This window comes from Adiantum capillus-veneris, chromosome 14 (assembly GCF_014529385.1).
Source record: "Adiantum capillus-veneris isolate H3 chromosome 14, ASM1452938v2, whole genome shotgun sequence".
NCBI classification, from domain to species: domain Eukaryota; kingdom Viridiplantae; phylum Streptophyta; class Polypodiopsida; order Polypodiales; family Pteridaceae; genus Adiantum; species Adiantum capillus-veneris.
In genome coordinates, this window is record NC_140944.1 from 39,744,390 (window position 1) to 39,764,037 (window position 19,648).

Here is a 19,648-nt window from a genome sequence, read left to right on the forward strand (position 1 = left end):
AGTTGCAAGAGGGACATCCTAGCATTTTAGCTTTAAAGCCCAAATCCCTACCAGTTTCCCTCCCAAAATCTCCCAATTGGTCTTTAATCCATTTCCAATTGGTGTGTGACATATATGTGTGTGTGTGTGTGTGAGAGAGAGAGAGAGAGAGAGAGAGAGTTTCCCTCCCAAAATCTCCCAACTGGTCTTTAATCCATTTCCAATTGGTGTGTGACATATATGTGTGTGTGTGTGTGTGTGTGTGTATGAGAGAGAGAGAGAGAGAGAGAGAGAGTGCAGCTCAACGACTGGCATGTAAGTTTGTCAACCACTCAATGACTCCAAAGTCTCCAGAGTCCAGAGTCCAGGCTATAAGAGCCGACGAGAGGCCTCCAGAGTCCAGGCTTCTATAGATAGTAGCTAGAGCGCTCAAAATTACATGGTGCGGGCCGCGGAACGTTGAATCTTGCACGGCTACTCCCAAATCCCGAGGCATAATCAGCTTTGTGAATCGTGATCCATCGTCTGTCGACTCTATTGAGCTCCATGATGGATCAGCTGCGTAGGTAGACCAACATCAGCCCACGTGCTGCAGCTCACCTGTAGCAGGCGCTCATGAGTGGCTTTTCCCAATGATCTCTCTCTCTCTCTCTCTCTCTCTCTCAGACACACAGTCTCCTTGCTGGTGGTTTAATCCAGCGCTCTCTCTCTCTCTCTCTCTCTCTCTCTGGTCAGTGCGCGGCAGCTTCGGCCTTTCCATCTCTGTGTGTAACTCACACGCCCAAATGTTTTGCATGGCGGCTGCTTATATTGAGTTCTGCTTGTGCCCAATCTAACTGACGCATTGGCCTGCAAGTCCAGTATTCAAACAAGACGATAAGGTACCTTCCATGTTTCTGTTGGAGTATTGTTTTGAGAGCTAGAGAATTGCTACATGAGAAACGCAAGTCTCATGTAACCTTGTCATTATAATCTATGCAGGCAATTAAGACTGCAACTAGGCGAGCCCAACCCAGAATGGTATCTCATCTCAAGAAGAAATCGGCTATGAAGAGCCACTAGGCAGGATCAAGCTCTCCTAAGAAGAAAATAGCTCTACTGCTTATTTTACTGTTTGAGGTATGCCCTTCATATCTCAAGACTTTACATTTTCTTAGTAAGGTACTTGAATTATTCTTGAACTATGTAGTGTAGTCTAACTATTTGCATCAATCTGCCTGCAGCACGTGAAGGCATCTCAACTTCAAGTGATCTTCTTTTTCTTTCAATCTCATTGTGTCATTGTTGAATCATGCAAGCTTGATGACTCTCTTTTTGATAACATTGTTTTCAACGCCCATTTTACACCGATTGTCATGATCAACAACGTTAGTATCTACCAGTGCTCGAAAAAACCTAGGTTTAGTGTAATCCCACCTACAAATTTTGAAATTTACCTCTAAATTTTATATTTGAAGGTGAGAAAACCTACGAATTTTTCAAAAAATTAGTGTAATTTGGTGTAAAAACCTTTACATTTAGTCAATTTACCTGTATTGTTTCTCATATGTAGGTTTGCCAAGTTTTTGGAAAAATATTTTTTTTCGAGCACTGGTATCTACTGCTTGTTTTTTTCCAAAACCATATGCTTTGGCATGACTGTCATGAACATTTCAAAAACATCCTCAAAGAAACCACACTATTGTTTTGAGTAGTGTTGGTATACCCTAGAAGATCTCTTATAATGTCAAGCTCCATTTTGAAGATCTTGTAAAGAAAGAATTTATTAATGAAGCACATATAACGAGCCCGTTAGAGCCGTGAGTTAGTGACACAGAGAGACGGAAACCCAATTCAGTACTTCGCTTATTGGTACTTTACTCGACTTGTATGCCAAGTGTGGTGATGTCCTTACCACAAATAGGATTTGCAGGTCATATCCAACAAGGCAGGGAATTGAAGCCCTTTGATCACTTATGCTTGGATCTTGATCGCCTTTGGCATTGCGTAGGGAGCCCACCTTCATATCGGTAGCTAGGCATGGAAAAGAGGAGTAAGGTATCGAGTGTGTGTAGAGGGTGAGAGGGAGGAGGGGGACAAGGAGACAAGAGGAAGAAGAGGGGGAGATCAATTCATAGTTTTGTGCTCTCCAATGGGTATTGAGAAATTATGTTGTGTGATCTCAATTCCTTTATATTGTTGCTTATTATGTTATGTAGGAATTTATAATTTTTAGAGAGTTATCAATGTACCTAAGAAGAGAATTTTAGTGGCATTGATCACTTATAGATGAATTTTCAATTCAAGGGAGATTAAGCACTCTTTTTTTGGTAATCACTCACCCACTTTAACCCTTTTTCAATTAGAAGAGTTTTTGTTGTGACTTAAATTATGTTGAATCTCTCTCTCTCTCTCTCATGTGTGTAAAAATGCCCATACACATTAATTAAACACTTAAGTTTCAATTATTGCAAAGCAAGAGATCATTTAGGCCTCAAAGGTTACATAACATAAAAGCTAGCATGCTTTGTCATGACATTTTCAAGAACTTTCTTGTTAATAAAGGAGCAATTGATTTTAATGGCTTGAAACAATGTCATAAAATCTAATATCTAACCAACCCAAACGATTTTCTCATATTAAATTGATCATTTAATGTGGGAGAATAAACGGGAACAAGGGTTACAATATAGACATGTGCTTATGGATCCATCTCAATACAGGACCAACGTTGAAGGGGTCCAAATGAGAGATGTTCTATCAAAGAGCAATGCTAGCTAATGGAGCTTAAAGACCTTAGGGTTAGCTTCATTAAAGACCTGCAAAGTTTAGTGTTAAAAATCCTTCAACCTTAGGAAAGATACTAGCGTTGTGCTTAAGGTGGAAATTGGGCCCAAGCTTGAGGTGCTTGTCGTGCTTGTTGACTAAGGTGCTTGAGGTGCTTAATGGATTAGGTGCTAAGGTGCTCCATGACTAAGGTGCTTGAGACGCTTAAAGGTGTTCAAAAAGTTAAACTACATCCCTACTCATGGAGGGGCGAGCCCTAATTGTAGAGACATGAGAGAGAACACACACCCTCACACAAGGCAAGCCTTGTCTAAAGAAGCAACAAGGACACATGTCAAGTTCTTCTCCATGTTGCCCTCATAAGGTGCTTAAAGCCTATTGCTTGGCCTCTCAAGGTGTCCAATGATATTTTAGCTAATTAATTTAATTGCTTATGCATTTATCAAGTTCTCTCTCTGAAAGACAAAAGGGGGACACTTGTCCTAAGTCTAACATGGTTCCTTGATATGTAATGGAATTGGCCTATTAGCTTGAGAGAAGTGGAAATTAATTAGAGTACTTTTGAGAAACTACTTTGTGAGCATAGAGGCTGAACAGAATTGAAGATAGCAACACAATCATAGCAATTAGTTAACTTGGCATGAACAATATTTTTGCAAGAGAGAGAATTTAGAGAACATGACAACAATTGAGGACCGGATTTATGTGGAGCCGATCCCCCCTCCAATAGGCATTTGTATTATGATTTCTCCCATTAAGAGAGACTTGTTACAATACAATCTTTGTGTTCCTTGTGACCTAGGTGATGTAATGAAAATAAGCTTCATGCATCACAAGCATAGCATAAACTTTTGAAGAAAGATTTAACTATCCCAAGCCTCAGTCCCAAGACCTCAAACCTTCGAAGGTAGAGAGAGCTAGCAGGCAATGAGTGTCATGCCAAGGGTAGGACTATAGGAGGGCACGGCCCTGGCCAAGAATGGCCGATGGATACATATGCGATACAGGGGCTATATATAGCTAAGAGCGAGAGGTCCAAGGGCCTATATATAGGTATGATTGGGTGGTTATTGGCATGTCTAGCTACCTATGCCCTTTCACTGGTATGAGAGCAAGGTGGGAGGAGGAAGAAGGGAGCTATGGAAGAGGGGAGATGGAGGTCTCGCATGGAGTTTGCATGCTCTCTCATTCGGGATTATTCGCATGGCGAAGTAGGCAAGCAAGGTGATCTGCAAAAAGTCTATGGGAAAGGCTTTGGTTGCGAGGAAGGCAAGGCCCGACAAGTAGACAGTGGAATCGGCCTCTTGACTGCTGTCGGGTATTGATTGAGTGTAGCCACGAGAAAGCACCCCGAGAGAGGCCCATGCAGATTTGGCGACCTGTACCAAATCAGGCATACATGGTCTCATGGGGTTCACCCTGGGCCAAGGTAACAAAGTCAACACAGGGCCGAAGCCCGGGAGGCATGGCTTGAGGTGCTCCATATCTACTTCTCTCTCGCTGCACCAATCGGCCACCATGGCTACTGATTTTTGTTAATTCCCTCTTCACACGATGGGAATCCCAAGGCCAAGGGCCTTAGGGTTTAAAAAAATTAAGGGAGGGTCCCCACTAGGCACACCCCCTTTTCCCTTCCGGCTTAGACAAGCAACACGAAGCGCATCCATTTTTTTTTTGGGGGGGGGGGGGGGGGGGGGGGTGAAGGTGATGTACAACCATTGTTGCAGTCGCAGTGCTGCAAATATTTTTTATTTTGGTATTTCCACCGCTTCTTTCCCTTTTCTACACGAAGTTTACGAGCCACGACTCGGGGATATACACTATTGCAAATTGACACGACCATGCTCTTGCCATCAAGGCTACATTCACTTGGTAGTTGGAAAAGAACTATTCAAAGACAAGCCTATGGTGAGGCAATGACAAGGTGCTTGCTACTCGTGATGGCAGTCCCTGGGTAGGCTACCATGCAAGTGTCGTCAGCAAGGGCATCACCCTAGGACGACAGGCAAGGCTTTTTGTCAAGTACTCCAACAAGGTTGAAAGTATCAGGTTTGCACTTTCACGTTCTTGCACTTTTCATAGTTTTATGTTTGCAATTGTATTGAAGAAACAAGTAATTATGCTAATCTTGGCTATGTTTCCCTGTGAAACTACCTATGGGTCAAGTATGACCATGGTCATTATGTCCACTTTTCTTGCGCATCAGGCAAGGCCCTTGATAGCAGGAGTAGATCATCTATTGCAACAAGCAAGAGTGTCTAGAAAAGCATGTCTCGTTTTTCTTACTGCTTCCAAATCATTCGATTTCTGGGTCGGCAAGATTGGTCGGTAGGTGTACTTAATGAGGTACGTAGTTGATTTTTGTTTACCGTCATCTTTATAACTGGTTACACAATTCTGGCTGTATCTCTACTTAAGGTAATGTATGAGACTGGCATGAGGCACTTAGCATACATCTTTTGATCATTTACCACAAATTAATGTTATAACAGCAGGGCTGTCAATTGCTTATGAAGCATTTGACCTAGATGGAGCTTGTATCACCTCTATCGCATATCTCTAACATGCATCAAAGGTGATTCACTTTCTCCACTCCAAGCAGAGGCACGGCTTTCTGACAGTTCACATAAGCACTCAAATTTTGTTGCATACATTAATGGCAAGGACCAATTTTTTAGTATCTCCAGGAGACATGCATGGTCTCTTACTAGACTTGTTGAAGGAAGCAAGTTGCTCGGCATGGTCAACTCCTTGTCACGGTTTCTACACGCTGATGGAGGATGCTTACCACACAGTACTGGTTAATTTCAATTGAAATTTCTCGACACGATCGATTCTTTTTGTCATGATATCTGCCACCACATCCGTTGGCTCTCAGTACAAACATATTTATGTGTAGCAAGGCTTCAATTTATGTTCTTACTTTCAGATTTTTCCCGTTTGGGGTATGCTATGAGCACACGCCTTTGGGGAATTTCTCCATATGCCTACAGGATATTTCAGGCCAACTTTCTCTCACACAACAGAGATGGTTATGATCTACATTTGAGCGAGCTTTTCTTACGACATCTCCAGACAACTGGTTACAGCAGGATGACCAGGTTAGACCATGTTCAGTATTGTTTATTTTTCCATGTTTATACATTTACATTGGAAACTAATGCTGTTGTGCAACGCAAAATTCTTTGAAAATTTTACATGAAGCAAGGCTTCTCCCTTGTGCCAAGGTAGTGCCCAACGACTTGGCATCACGGGCAGTGGCACACAAGTTTGGGGAACAGGAAAAATAGGGAATATCACTCCCTACCAGTACATCTGTGCAAGGCACTGATGGGGGCTTTTCACAAGCCAAGCTCCCATACCCCTCTTCTCTTGTCCCCACCCCATGAAAACCCCCTCTTATGGAGGAAGTGATAAAAGGCATTGGAAAAAAGTAAGAAAAAATAAAGTATGATTATGTAAATATATAAGAAAGGTAAAATAGGCCACCTCATGCCTGCGGGGTAGCCCATCCCCACCTTGCCTCCTTTTTCTTCACTGTTGTCCCGCCGGGTGTCCCTTTTCCTTTCCTCCACTCAAAAAGTCAACCGCCTCTCTCTTCCCCTTGTCCTTTCTCCTTTCTCTCTCCCCTCAAGCTACCCCACCTCTCACCAATAATGCATTATAACTCACCAATAATGCACCCTAACTCACATGCAACTTACCCTATCTTCTAAAATAGTATACCCCACCCCCCCTTTCTCTCCCTTATCATATCCCATGACCCAAATACCCCCCTCTCTCTCTCTAAAGGGCGCCATATCTCTTGTCTTGTAGCTAAATAACCTTCCCCACACTCACACACACTCAGTTTCACTGAAAAAGGTTCCCACAGACCCATCCCCACCCAGTGGTTACCTGATTTTTCTTGTGTTCACACACATCTGCACACAGATTCACCTCTGAACACACTCCCCCCTCTCCCCTCTTGTAATTACTTTATTCTACCATTGTCACCTCTCACTTTGTTTCATCAACCCATCTCTCTCTCTTAGTCTCTCTCTCATGAGACTGCTGTTCTGGCACATATACACACAGCCAGACAAGTGGGGCCCACAGTCACATGGCCTATGTAGATAATGATTTCTTCATTTCTAAATTCTAGAATTCCTCCCCCTTACTCCCCTATATAAAGAGGGGTCACCATCACACTAAACACACATAACATCCCCAAAGAGTACACTATGCACTGTGTGTGCCTAGTGCACACACACACACCCACACCCACACCATCCCCATCACCGCAATCACCATGCTCGTCTTGAGCATGACCTCTACACCCTTGGGCTATGGAAGATGAAGGGAAACTAAATGAAGGATGATGGCCATAACCCTCGTGCGAGTCTTCGCCATCAACTCTCACCTATCCGCCATGTGCTCTACCACGCTCTCCCTTCTCATTCCCCTACCCTATGCTCCCCATTTCATCGCCTAATTCTCTAAATAAAGCTTGAGGTTTTGTGAGTATGTTTTCTTGTAATGTTTTGCCCATGTGAGGTGTGCGGAATCGCCACCTAGTCTTGTGTTCTGGAGTGAGCTTGTGTATGTGTGAAGGGTGTGCGGATTCGCCATCCTTTTGTGATGCCTAAGTACTAAGCCACTATACCCCCTCCCTCACTCTCTCTCTCTCTCTCACTTGATCTCATTCCCTTTCCTTTTCATCATTACTCCCAAACATCCATCTCTCTTGGATGAAAACTTTGTTATGGTGGTGTGTTGTTTGCATCCTAGCCGCTGAAGCTAGGTGGTGCCCCCTGTTTGCTTTACCATGACAGGCTCAAGGCGCGCTATTCGGTCCCCGGTGTTTTAGAGGCCATCGGGGTTCGGGGTTCGCTTTGCTCCCGTCAGCACTTATGGTTTTGGATCTCACGTTTGAGGCAGTCACTTTTGCCAAGGGCTTAAATTTTTGTATGCACGGCATGCTAGCTAGGTAGATTCAACTCTACCGCCTTATGCAATATGCTTCCGCTATAATACTAGACACTTTGTCACGGAGAAGATAAGTTATGGATTGTTTGACATGATTTTTGGTTGTTGTCAACGCACAACACCACTAAAAAGAACCTAAAACTTGGACTTTATTCACCGGCAAAGTGCCCTATTCAAGTCATCCATGTACAGTCACGACCCATATACTGTAGATAGTCAAGATTTGAATTGTGTTTTCTGTTGCCTCTCTCGATGAGAGCTTCATACAGAAAGATTGTTGTATGCTTATAGAACAAGCTGCAACCCAAGCATAAGATGCACACGAGCACATGGATTGGGTATGCACTACATTAGGTTAAGAAACCTTCCTCAACCCACATGCTCTCTTTCTCTCTCTTTTTTATTTCTCTCAAAGAATAATGAAAACTTTCTAAGAAGATATTGAGCATGTTTGTCTGGGAATCAGCATGAGCCAAGGTGCTCTAGCTCTCAGCTAGAAATAGGGCAAGATTCCATCTACATTAGTCTTCGTTGGTTCGTTAATTGAACACTAATGGCTATAAGGGCTATGAGCCACCCACGCTAGCTAAGAGTCATTGTCAGATCTCGGGTAAGACCCAACAACTCGCATTCCTTGGGTGATTGTTCTTAAGATCAAACAGATCTGCCCGGTGGAGTACACATCGAACACATCGATGTTAATGGACAAGCACGAGTCTTGTCATTACAAATGTTTAGGGTGTCAGTGTTGCACTACATGTTTTTTGCGCGACGCTCAAGTTGAATTTTTGATAATCTTAAACTCACATCAGCTAATCTATACCACGGAATCTAGAGATAGCATGGCTGCTCATACGAGCTAGGCATCTCACTTGTGTGGATTTATTGCTCTCTCTATAGCACTACGAGTGTCTATGGCATCACAATTTTGGGGTATGACCCAACGGGTGTTTACTAAATCACCCCATAGGCATTCACGATCACAGTTTGATCTATCCCAGTTGTACTTTCAAGGAAAGAAGTCCGCAATCTACCAGGCGGTAGTGGACAACTTCAACTTTTCAAGTTGATTCTCATCATTCTATACACACTTGACTATGTTGGTTACCATTACCTGCTAGTTGAGCAATTTCTACAAAGGGTCTTAGCAAGGGGTTTGGCTACGTAGATTCTACCCAACGAGCTTGGATTGCGAAGGCAACACCCAAGGTTTCCAGTGCAATGTTACTTGATTTTTTCACAGGTGGGAGACGTACTCTTGTGCATTTGAATACGGGTAACTGAACTTTCAGTTCAATACCCAGGGCCATGCCAAGGGCAGGTTGGAACAAGTAACTTGGGCCGTAGTGTCCAATGTACATTATGTTGTTATGCACCCACTTGTCGGATTCGATTTGGCACATGTTGTCACATGGGATACAACATGGTCTAGGGACTCAAGGAGTTCGGTTTAGCCAGTGTGGAGCAAGGCTAATGAGTGTCCCTCTCACTCCTGTCGTAGAGTGTTTGTAGTTACCTCCACACACAAGTACATCTTGTACTTGTAGGATGTTCTTTTTTCAGACATCCTTAGTTGATACATATTCCACATGTGGTGAATATGAGTCTCTGGGACTGACACTCGCACCCACTATTTCAAATATGTGTCACGACAAAGTCCTTAGGTGCTGGTCACATTTGTTTTCTAGACCATTTTCAACACAACGTATTAGGAGAAATTTCGGTGACCAAAACTTGTCGGATACTTAGAATGACTTGTTCAGGTACAAGTACTGCTAAACAACATTACATATGGTTGTTTATACATATAGAAAGGCTCTAAGTTGTTAATGAAAAAGTTTCATTGTTTGTCCCTAGAAGTGATTAATGTTTCACCTTCTATTATGGTTCAAACGTTTTCGCAAGTCTTGCAAATGATTGCAGCAAAAAGTATTTAGTTTCTTTTCGGAACTATTTAGATTCCTCTTTACTGTGTGCTACGCACATCACATTCACCATAAGTATTGGCAAGGATGATCATGGATATATAGGTTCGGATCAACACTCTAGGTGTTATGGGCCCTAGTGTTTAGCAAAGGCTGATTTGGAATGGCATGCATATTCATCAAGTTGTTGCTTATGAAGGATTTTGCACTCTATAGGTAGTATCTCTCTGAGCTTACTTTTGGATCTACCAATCACCAATAGAGGTCATGGCTCGGTTTGGGTGCTTGTGGATTTTTCACGTTAACCAAGATGGTTATTCATCAAGACATTGTGATTTGGTCCACAATGTTGTATGATATTGTGATCCCCGTTTATGGGCCATCTGGGAAGACTGTCTGTTGTCGTGCAGCTCCGCTGCCATGATGGGAAAAAGAGTAGAGAAATGTAAGCTAAGCTTCTTTGAAGCCTACTTGATTAATGGTCAGTGATGAGGGCTTGTTAACAGGCCAAGCTTAATGATTAATGTATGCCAGATGCGGCTTAGAAGGGCCAACAGATGCCTCAATGATTCCAAAATTGAGTATGCTTGAAGTGATCTCCGATGGGAGTTTATGATCTAGAACTCTAGTGCTTGAAGTGCTCTACCAGCCTGGCGGCTCGTCGATTGGAGCTACGGTGAAGAAGTTATGGCAGTTCAAAGGTTAAGTCGATTGTAGATCTGTACCGAATTGGGCAACTGCAGCTGAGTTGACAGAATTGAAATGAATGCACGGGCCTAAAGTGCTCACTTTGTGGAGAACGTCGGTCTTTTCAGATCAGTAATCGGAGTTCCGGTCGCCAAGATATTGGCCGATAAAGATTCACCGGGGGCCGGTTCCGTACCACTCCGGTCGGCTCGTACGGAGTGCCATCTGGGAATTTTTGAGCTTTATTTGGGTTATGGAATGCGGGAGCAGTAATAGCTTGATGAGTCTCATATCCGAGATGCCATTTCATGCAGTGCTTGGCCGACAGTGGTCGTGATTGGCAATGCCCGGCTAGCAAGAATAAAACTCTGACACTTTAATCGGATGTGATGGGAAGGCCTTACTACAAATGCAATCACTTATATTTCCATCTTGGGAGCATGTGGCACTATTCTCAGGACTTTGTTACGGGTAAGTAAATTCACGATGATATTGTTAGCTGAGAGTTGCAGAGAGAAAACATTGTGCTTAGCAGCACTGAGTTGGCCGGAATGTATACAAGATGTTGAGCTTGGCAGTGCTTTGGCCGGCATGTATGCAATGTGGTGCCCACTAGGGCCGTCCGCCCAATATATTCAATGGTGTCCAAAGAAAACAAAAGCTATGGCCGCCCAACATAGCCATGGCATGGCCGCCCACTCAAACTTAAAGCAAGGCCGCCCATGGGATGCCGCCCACAAGGGCTTAAAATTAATTGAGTGTGAAAGAAAAAGAAAAAGGAAGGCCATGGTGTTGAGAAAACGGGCAGCAGCGCAGGCAGGGAAGGAGGGGCTCGCAGCGGCCACGAGGGAGCTCGGTTGAGCGCGGATAAGGAGGGAAAGACGCCCAGCATGCCAAGGCGAATCTTTTTGGACCCTGTCCCACCGAATTTCGCGCTGCTCCGGAATCCGACCTCCACGTCATGGAGGCAATTCATGTGCCACGTCAGTAGCGGCGGCGCTACTGCTAAGGGAGGGCACACGGTATTAATAGAGGGAGGCTCTTTTGCATGCGAGAGGGGAAGGAAACAAGCAAGAAGAGGGAGGAAGAGGGAAGCTAAGCAAGGAGGGGATCTCCATCGAAGCAGGACTAAGCAAGAGCTTCTTGTCGATCTCCTCAATCTCCATCAAAGCAAGAGCTTCTTCTTCTTCTCTCTCTCTCTCTCTCTCTCTCTCTCTCTCTCTCTCTCTCTCTCTCTCTCTCTCTCTCTCTCTCTCTCTCTCTCTCTCTCTCTCGCATGAACGAAGGAAAGGACCATAGATATTTCTCTTTCTCTCTCTCGGCCCTTGAGAAGAAAACAAGCAACGAGCAAGGAGATAACAAGCATCAACGAAGAAAAAGGAGAGTTGTTCGAAGAAGAAGAAGAAGACGAGCTTGGGCAAGAGAATCCCTCGAGGCTTGAGCAGGTAAAGGCAAGAAGAAGGGATTACAAGCAAAGGGGAAAGAGTTAAGGTTTGGCAAGAGCAGATAAGCAGATTCGGAAGATAAGGTACTCAAGAAAAAGAGAGTCGGAGGACCAAAGGCGATTAGAGAAAATGGATTAGAGGAGACGTAAAAATTCATAAATGGCCGCACAAAGCTGGATACTTAATAACTACTGAAGCTTGATGATTGAGGCAGTGAATTGAATTGAAGCTTGCAGAATTTAATGGGACTTGGAGCAGATAAAGCGACAAGAGATAATTTCCATAACCGTCATCCGTTAAAGATTACATTAGAATTTTGTTAAGTCCGGTGTCGTTAACAGCTCGGCTAATCCTGTAAACGAGAGCTTAAACTCCTAATTAGCAGATGATCCAAGTGACGCTGCTGTTAGCAGCCCGCCTTGGCCAAAGATTAAGTTGTACTCAAGCGTTAATCAATTAACTGATGATTACAGTGATTTCCAGATTCAGTTGCATCTATTGTTCTTGTTCTCTCTCTTTCACACCTCCCACAGCCAGAGGCCCGGCGCCTGCCCGGCTCACGTAGCGAACACATATCTCCCGACACTGTAAATCGTGGGGAAAACACCTCAATATTGTAAGTTATCCAACGGGATATGCAGATTACAAAGTGTAATCTTGTGCTAAAGGATATGCAAAGTGCGTATATTAGCACCAAGCAGTCCAATTAATAAGTATTTATTGCTCTACTTGGGGTTTTCTTACCATCAGCTAAAGCATGTTTGCGACTAGGTTTAGTCTCTTCATGTATAAGTCAGCTTCTCAACCTTGAATACTAGTTATGGTGGGGTTGTTTACTGATGAAATTTGAGAACAAGTTAAGAACTTACACTTGACTGATGAGTTAGGTCATCAAGTTACTTTCACGGAAAGTGAAAAGCGGTACTCTTTCAGATACATCTTGGCTGTGATAACTCGTTTAGCATGCTGATGTGCGTTCTAAATGGAGTTACACACTAGATGGTTGCAAATGGACAACAATGTGCAAAATCAAGATGTTATTCTTGATTTCATTGAACCTCCTATTGCACCGTGTTTTGGTCAAACAAATAGCTGGATCCATGAAGGATACCACTCTGGAAAACATTAGTGTTCTTATGAAGATCCTACCACTTTTATTTTCGCGAACGAAAATGCTTCTCCAAGGGGGGAGTAATGTCATGCCAAGGGTAGGACTATAGGAGGGCACGGCCTTGGCCAAGGGATGATGGATACACATGCGGTACAGGGTCTATATATAGCTAATATCTAGAGGGCAAAGGGACTATATATAGGTATGGTTGGGTGGTTATTGGCATGTCTATCTCCCTATGCCCTTTCAATGAGGGTAGGGAAGAGGAAGAAGAAACATTTCATAGCAGAACGAATTAGCTCCTCACTTATCATAACCCTCCTTGCTAGCATAGTAATGAAGATGGAGAAGATGGCAAGCTTAAGCATTGAAGAATGGCTCTTGGTTACGTTGGATTTGTACTCCATAGCCAAAAGTGTTGGTGTAGGCTCTCAACCTCTACTTACTTGGAGAAGGAGAGGGAGCTCTTCCACTTTGCACAATGCACAATGAGAGTGTGTGTGAGTGTGTGTGGGAGAGTATACCCCACAAGCAACCCCCTAGGTTGCTTTGGTCATCCCTCTCTTGTAGCTTATGCTTGAAGCTCATTGGACCCCTCCAGGCCTAGCCAATCATAAGCAGGAGTCATACCAATCAACAAGGGTAGTCTTGGGACAAGTGTCCCCCTTTCCCCTTTGAGAGAGAGGACTTGATCAATGCAAAAGCAATTAATTAAATCTCCTAAATTACCATCGGACCCCTAGGGTGGCCAATGAATAGTAGGCTTCAGGCACACCATGAGGGTAACATGAGGAGGACCTTGACAAGTGTCCCTTTTGCTTTCTTTGTACTAGGCATGCCTTGTGAGTGTGTGTGTGTGTGTGTGTGTTCTCTCTCATCCCCCCTCATGTAGGGCTCATCCCCTCCTCCTAGAGATTGGCATTGAAAATTTTCACACCTCAATCCAAATTTTCACACCTCAATCCACTCAACCTTGGGCTTGGTTCCCACCACAAGCTTGGCCCTTAAGCCCCTCAAGCTTGGGATGCGGGTTCCCACCTACCCTAGCATCTCAATCATGACAAGCACCTCAAGAATCTTAATCATCAAGCACCTAAATCACCTTAGTCATCAAGCACGACAAGCATCTCAAGCACCTCAAGCTTGGGCCAGGTTCTCACCTCAAGCATAGCCCTAGCTTACCTAAGGTCAAAGGACTTTTACACTCATTATTGGAGGTCTTCAATGAAGCTAAGCCTAAGGTCTTATGCTCCATTGGTTAGCCTTGCTCTTTGATGGACCATCTCTCATTTGGGCCGTTATACCATTGGCCCCGTGTTGAGATGAATCTATAAGCACATGTCTATATCTTAACCCTTGTTCCCGTTTATTCTCCCACATTAAGTGATCAATTTAATATGAGAAAATCATTTGGGTTGGTTAGATATTATATTTTATGACATGATATGCACTATGCATGTGATTGGCTAAGCTTGTAGGGGTCCAATCAAATTGAAGCTTGAGCTACAAAGAGGGGTCGACCAAAGAAGCTAGGGGCTTTCTTACAAGGTATACTCACACACACACACACACACACACACACACACACACTCATGGTGTGAACTGCAAAGTTTAAGAGCTCCATCTTTCTCCAATAGTTTTGAGAAGTTGGGAGCTTACACCAACACTCTTGGCTATGGAATGCAAATCCAACCAAGAGCCATGTTTCAATGCTTAAGCTTTCCATCTTCTTTATCATCATTATTATGCTATTATGCTATGCTATGCAAGAAGAGTGATGATAAGTGAGTAACTATCTCTTTCTGGTATGTTACTTCTTCTTTCTCTTCCATTCCCTCATTCCCCACTAGCTCTCTTCACCTTCGGAGGTGTTTGAGGCCTTGGGGCTGAGGCCGGGGATGGTTAATGCTTTTATAAATTTTTTGTTATGCTTGTGATGCATGAAGCTTTCCATCTTCATTGCATCACCTAGGTCACAAGGAGCACAAATATTGTATTGTACCAAGTCTCTCTTTATGGGAGAATCTAAAGTACAAAAGCCTATTAGAGGGGGACCGGCTCCTCATAAATCCGATCCTCAACTGTTTCATGTTCTCTAATTCTCTCTCTTGCAAAAGTATTATTCATGCCAAGTTAATTGAGTATAATGGCTTTGTTGCTATTTCTAATTAAGTTCACCCTCTATGTTCTCAAAGTAGTCTCATAAAAATGCTCCCTCTAGTTTTCTTTATTCCACTATTCGCAAAGTTCATAGGCCATTTTGATTACATTGATATCAGAGCTATTGGTTTTTGTCTTCTTGCTTAAGAAGAGAGGTCCTTAAGTTGTCCATAAAATGTTGGACATGTTCATTGCAATAGGGTAAGTGGGACATGGATCTATTATCTTGGTTGAAAAGGACTTAGTTTGATGTACACCGTTGGGAACTATAGTCTTAATAATGGAGTCTTTTAGGGATTGCCTTTGGCTTAACCATTATTGAGCGACTAGCAAGCTCAACATGAACCATAATCAACCGAGAAATGTTAGACCCTCTCCACTAGTCTTTGCGGTCAATAGTATCTAAACCACGGGTGTGGCTGCTTGAGAACTAATTTTCAAAGGTAAAGAAGAGTAGCGACTAAGGTTTTTGAGGGTACCAAAACACAAAGTAATTTATACATAATTTTAATTAGCATGGATGAGAATAACCAATAGAGTAGAATGAATATTGACAACTTTGATTTTGCAGATGAAGGAGCTTATAATGATGTCCCCATGTTTGTTAATTATCTAGTTATTAGGTTGCAACAATCTATGTTGGGCAACCATGCTTTGCAATCCAAAGCTACTCAACAAGTTCGTGCTTATGGGATTTTCCTTCTTCTCCAAGACGAGAGGGAGCTTAGGAGTCCTCTTGATGCGACTCCCAAAAGAAGACTCTCTCCCATAAGAGAGCAGAAATCCAAAGAACGAGAAAGAAGTAAATCATTAAGTTCCTCTGAAGATGTGGCTCCACGAAGATGGAAGATGGCCAACTCCGCCCAAGAGGAAACGGTCAACCCATAGTCCTTCTTTGAAAGGGAAGAGAGGAAACAAAAGTAGAAAAAGGCAAGAAAGAGATCACCCTCTTCTCCATCTTCTTCACCTTCCTCCTCTTCCGACAAAACCAATATCTATTATCTTACAGAATACAAGAGGATAGGATATTGCAAATCTAAAGCTAAAGAAATTTAAAGAGAGAGGAAAGAGTATATCTTTTCTTACCTATGATGGCACCTTTGGTGCTACTGATAAAGTATTGGCCTTCATCCAATAATTCAATGTGGCCTTTGGAGATGAGGGCTTCATAGAGTCCTCCAAGCTACATCATGTAGCTATGCACTTCCAAAAATCTGCTCGTCATCTACCATGTAGGGATTCAAGGCCTCTTGGAGGCCCCTCCATCTGTCGGTTCATCCTCGAGATCGCTAGAAGGAACCACCACTCGGGATTCCATCCCTGAGGTAGAGATTACCCGCTTCTCCTCCATTGTGGTGGGTGGGGAGGAGTTTGTGTTTATGCACGATCTGGAGAAATCCTTTGAGCTCCGCATGTATGAGTGTTTCTCCATTCTCGATGTCCATGGCAAGTTTGAGGTTGATACCACCACCTCCCATGACGATGATCTCCTACTGCCCATGGGGAATACTTTGGCGGACACAGTGGCGATCGCACAAGCCGAGGTGCCAGCGGTCGAGCAGGCCAAGGTCTCTGAGGAGGAGTTTGCGGCCATGCAAGCCATGTGTTTGGCTAAACGCGCAAGAGTGGATTCACCATCACCTGCTGCAACACCTGTTTTTCTTGATCCAAAGGGGAAGTCAAGTGTGGATCTTTACTTGCACCCGGATGCTGATGAGGAGGATCGAAGACAAGAGGTATAGATGCTCACTTACATTTGATTGTTACAAATGATTTTGTTAATGTTATATCATAATTCTCTGCCATATTTCTCACAAAACCTATGTTTTGCAGGATGTTTTGGAGGTTGATGCCTGGGCGCAACGGTAAGGGGGGAGGAGGACGCCGTTCGGACCTCAAGCAGCACTTGCTCACTACCTTGGGACACTTCCAACTGGTGTCGTGGTGTTTGTGCATGCCGACTACTCTCCCAATGGTCGCTACAACATTTTTTTTCTCCGTTCACTCTCCAAGGCGTTGTGCTTAACAACCCTTGCCCAATCGGCCAACCTTGTAGTGCTTGTAAAGAAAGATTTTGCAATATCCACTTTCGGCATTAACTTTCGCGGGCACCTTATTGCCCATGTTGGCATGAACCAAGCTGTAGGGGTTAATGACACCCAAGAAATGACAACCACTTTACTTAACAGGGAGCCACCCCAAAAGGCGAAGCGCCAGAAAATTGTAATTCGAAAGATCCTAAAGCAAAAGCCGGATATCATGTAAAGCATTGATTTCTTTGATGAAACTACTTTTTGGTGTCTACGACTCTCTTACCTGCAAGTTTTTGAATCTGTTATATGTTTGGCTTCCATTGTGTATGAGAAGGACCATAATTTTTGATATGACTACTAAAGGGTTTGGCAGGCCTTAAAATTATTAATATGCATACTTTGTTATATGTTAGGCTTCCAAAGTTATTGATTTGCCTATTGAAGGGCTTGGAAGGCCCCAAAATGGGCTCCCACAAGGACGCGCATTTGGGCCTTCCATTAGCAAATGAAAGGGGCAAATGCGCGCCCTTGTGGCAGCTCATTTTGGAGCATGTAAAGCCCATTTAGGAGCATACCCAGGTACATTACATGTGCAAAACCCAAAGACAAGAGATAAATATGTTTTGGCAGCTCATTTGGGGTAATCTCAAGCCCATCTTGGACTAGACCCAGATACTTAAAGTTGTAATACCAAATCACAAGAGGAAACCATGTGGCAGCTCATTTTGGAGCATCTTTAGCCCATTTTGGAGTATAGGGCCAGATCCTTTACAGTTGCAATAACCATCCTTCAAAATTTCTATGCTACATGGACTAAGGGGGGATGATTTCTAGATGCATCTATGCTAATTGAAGCATTGAAGAAAATGAAATATCCTTATTGCTTGTTAAAATTTTCTGGAAACCATTGAAAAGGGCTTGGAATGCCCTAGAAAAGGCTGCCACAAGGGCGTGCGTTTTGTCCATCCATATGCTTCCGAAAGCCCCAAATGCGCGCCCTTGTGGCAGCCACTTTGGGGTCATTCCAAGCCATTTTCAAGACTTTCTAGATGCTTTTTCCATGCAGTAGTGAGTTTTCCCTTGCTTCAATGCTTCACATAGCATGGATGCATCAGGAAGTGCATGCCCCACTTAGCCAAGGTGCTTTAGTAGGCAAGTTTTCACAATAACAAGCTAATGGCTACATACATACAAAAGAAGGTAGACAAAACATGGACCAGTGCTACATCGCATGGTACAAAATTAAAGCAATACAATGCGCAGTGGGGTATACAATCAAAGACGCTTATATTCAAATTCTTCCCAATACAATGCACAGAGTGGGGTATACAATCAAAAGACGCTTATATTCAAATTCTTCTGAATCTTGGAATCGAGCAAGCTGAATATCCTTGGGCATAATGGTTACACGCTTTGCATGGATGGCACATAGGTTCAAATCCTCGAATATGCTAGTTAGATATTGCTCTACTGCCTCTTGGACTGCCTTTATGGCCACGACACCTATCCAAAACTGAGTGTTGTACAATTGCAAAACCTCCCTGCATAGCCTTGCAAAAGGGGCCCTCCGAATCAAGATCTCGGTGCTCTTCTGATAGTGGTAAATCTCTGCAAAAGCACAGCTGCGCTTTTGCACCTACTGAGGTCGACGTGGAGGTGCATTTGTTGCACGAGTTGGGGCAGCTTGCTTCCTCTTCTTGTAGACAATGCTCTTTCTCTTTTTTTTCCGCACAGGCACTTCCAACACCTCATAATCTGATTCCACCCACTCTCCATCTAATTCGTGCTCTTCACTATTGAGCGGATGTGATGGTGTAGGTCCACTCCCTTTAGGGAGTGTCTTACCCCCAATAGACATGTGAGCCTCATAAGTTTGTATTTTGACGCCAACCCATGGGGCATCTTCATCCATTTGTGTCTCTTTAGAGCCTTCTGACGGTTGCTTTTGGCTGTTTGTTTCTTTGCCTTGGTCGCTCTCATCCTCCTTGTTGTCATTAGAATCGTTGGAGTCCGATGAATAGACAACAAGGCGATGCTTCCTTCTCTCTTTTGCTGCTGTAGAGGACTGGCCATGCTGATTTGAAACGCCAATTTCTTCTGTGTGGACCTCACCTTGAGCTTATGAAGTTCCAGCTTCTGTTACTGTACCTTTGAGTCGTTGGCCATCCGGCCCCTCTGGATATGCAATCCTTGACGTTCGTTTTTTTCTTGCCATGGTAGCACCTAGTAGGGAAAATGACAAAATGAGCGCCTTCAACCATTAATTAGGTCTTTTTGAGATTTGGGCCCTTTCACACTATGCGGCCAATTAAGTGAAACTCAAATAAACCAATTGAATTTAACAAGTAAACCTGGATCATGCGGACGGCTGACATGACGCCCAAACGCTGCCTTTTCGATACTTAGTTTCACGCCAAGCTTCATGGCCCAGGGACGCTCGCTAGTGTTTCCACTTCTCGGATGCTGTAGTACGGGAGGCGTTGCGTAACTGCTTTGCTAGCATCAACTCTCTTGATTTCTCAATAGTGTGAGTTGTCCCAAAGGCGTGCCTAAAAAACCAGTTAAACATCTCTT

The 19,648-nt window shown here is 43.6% G+C and overlaps 1 long non-coding RNA gene across 1 annotated transcript; it reads left to right on the plus strand.

Annotated features, from left to right (window-relative positions):
* The first annotated feature begins 669 nt into the window (after window positions 1-669).
* Window positions 670-17,343, plus strand: LOC147442239 (uncharacterized). Its single transcript, XR_015190284.1, has 3 exons — window positions 670-860; window positions 961-1,098; window positions 16,875-17,343. It is a non-coding gene; the product is annotated as an uncharacterized LOC147442239 (long non-coding RNA).
* Window positions 17,344-19,648: the final 2,305 nt, after the last annotated feature.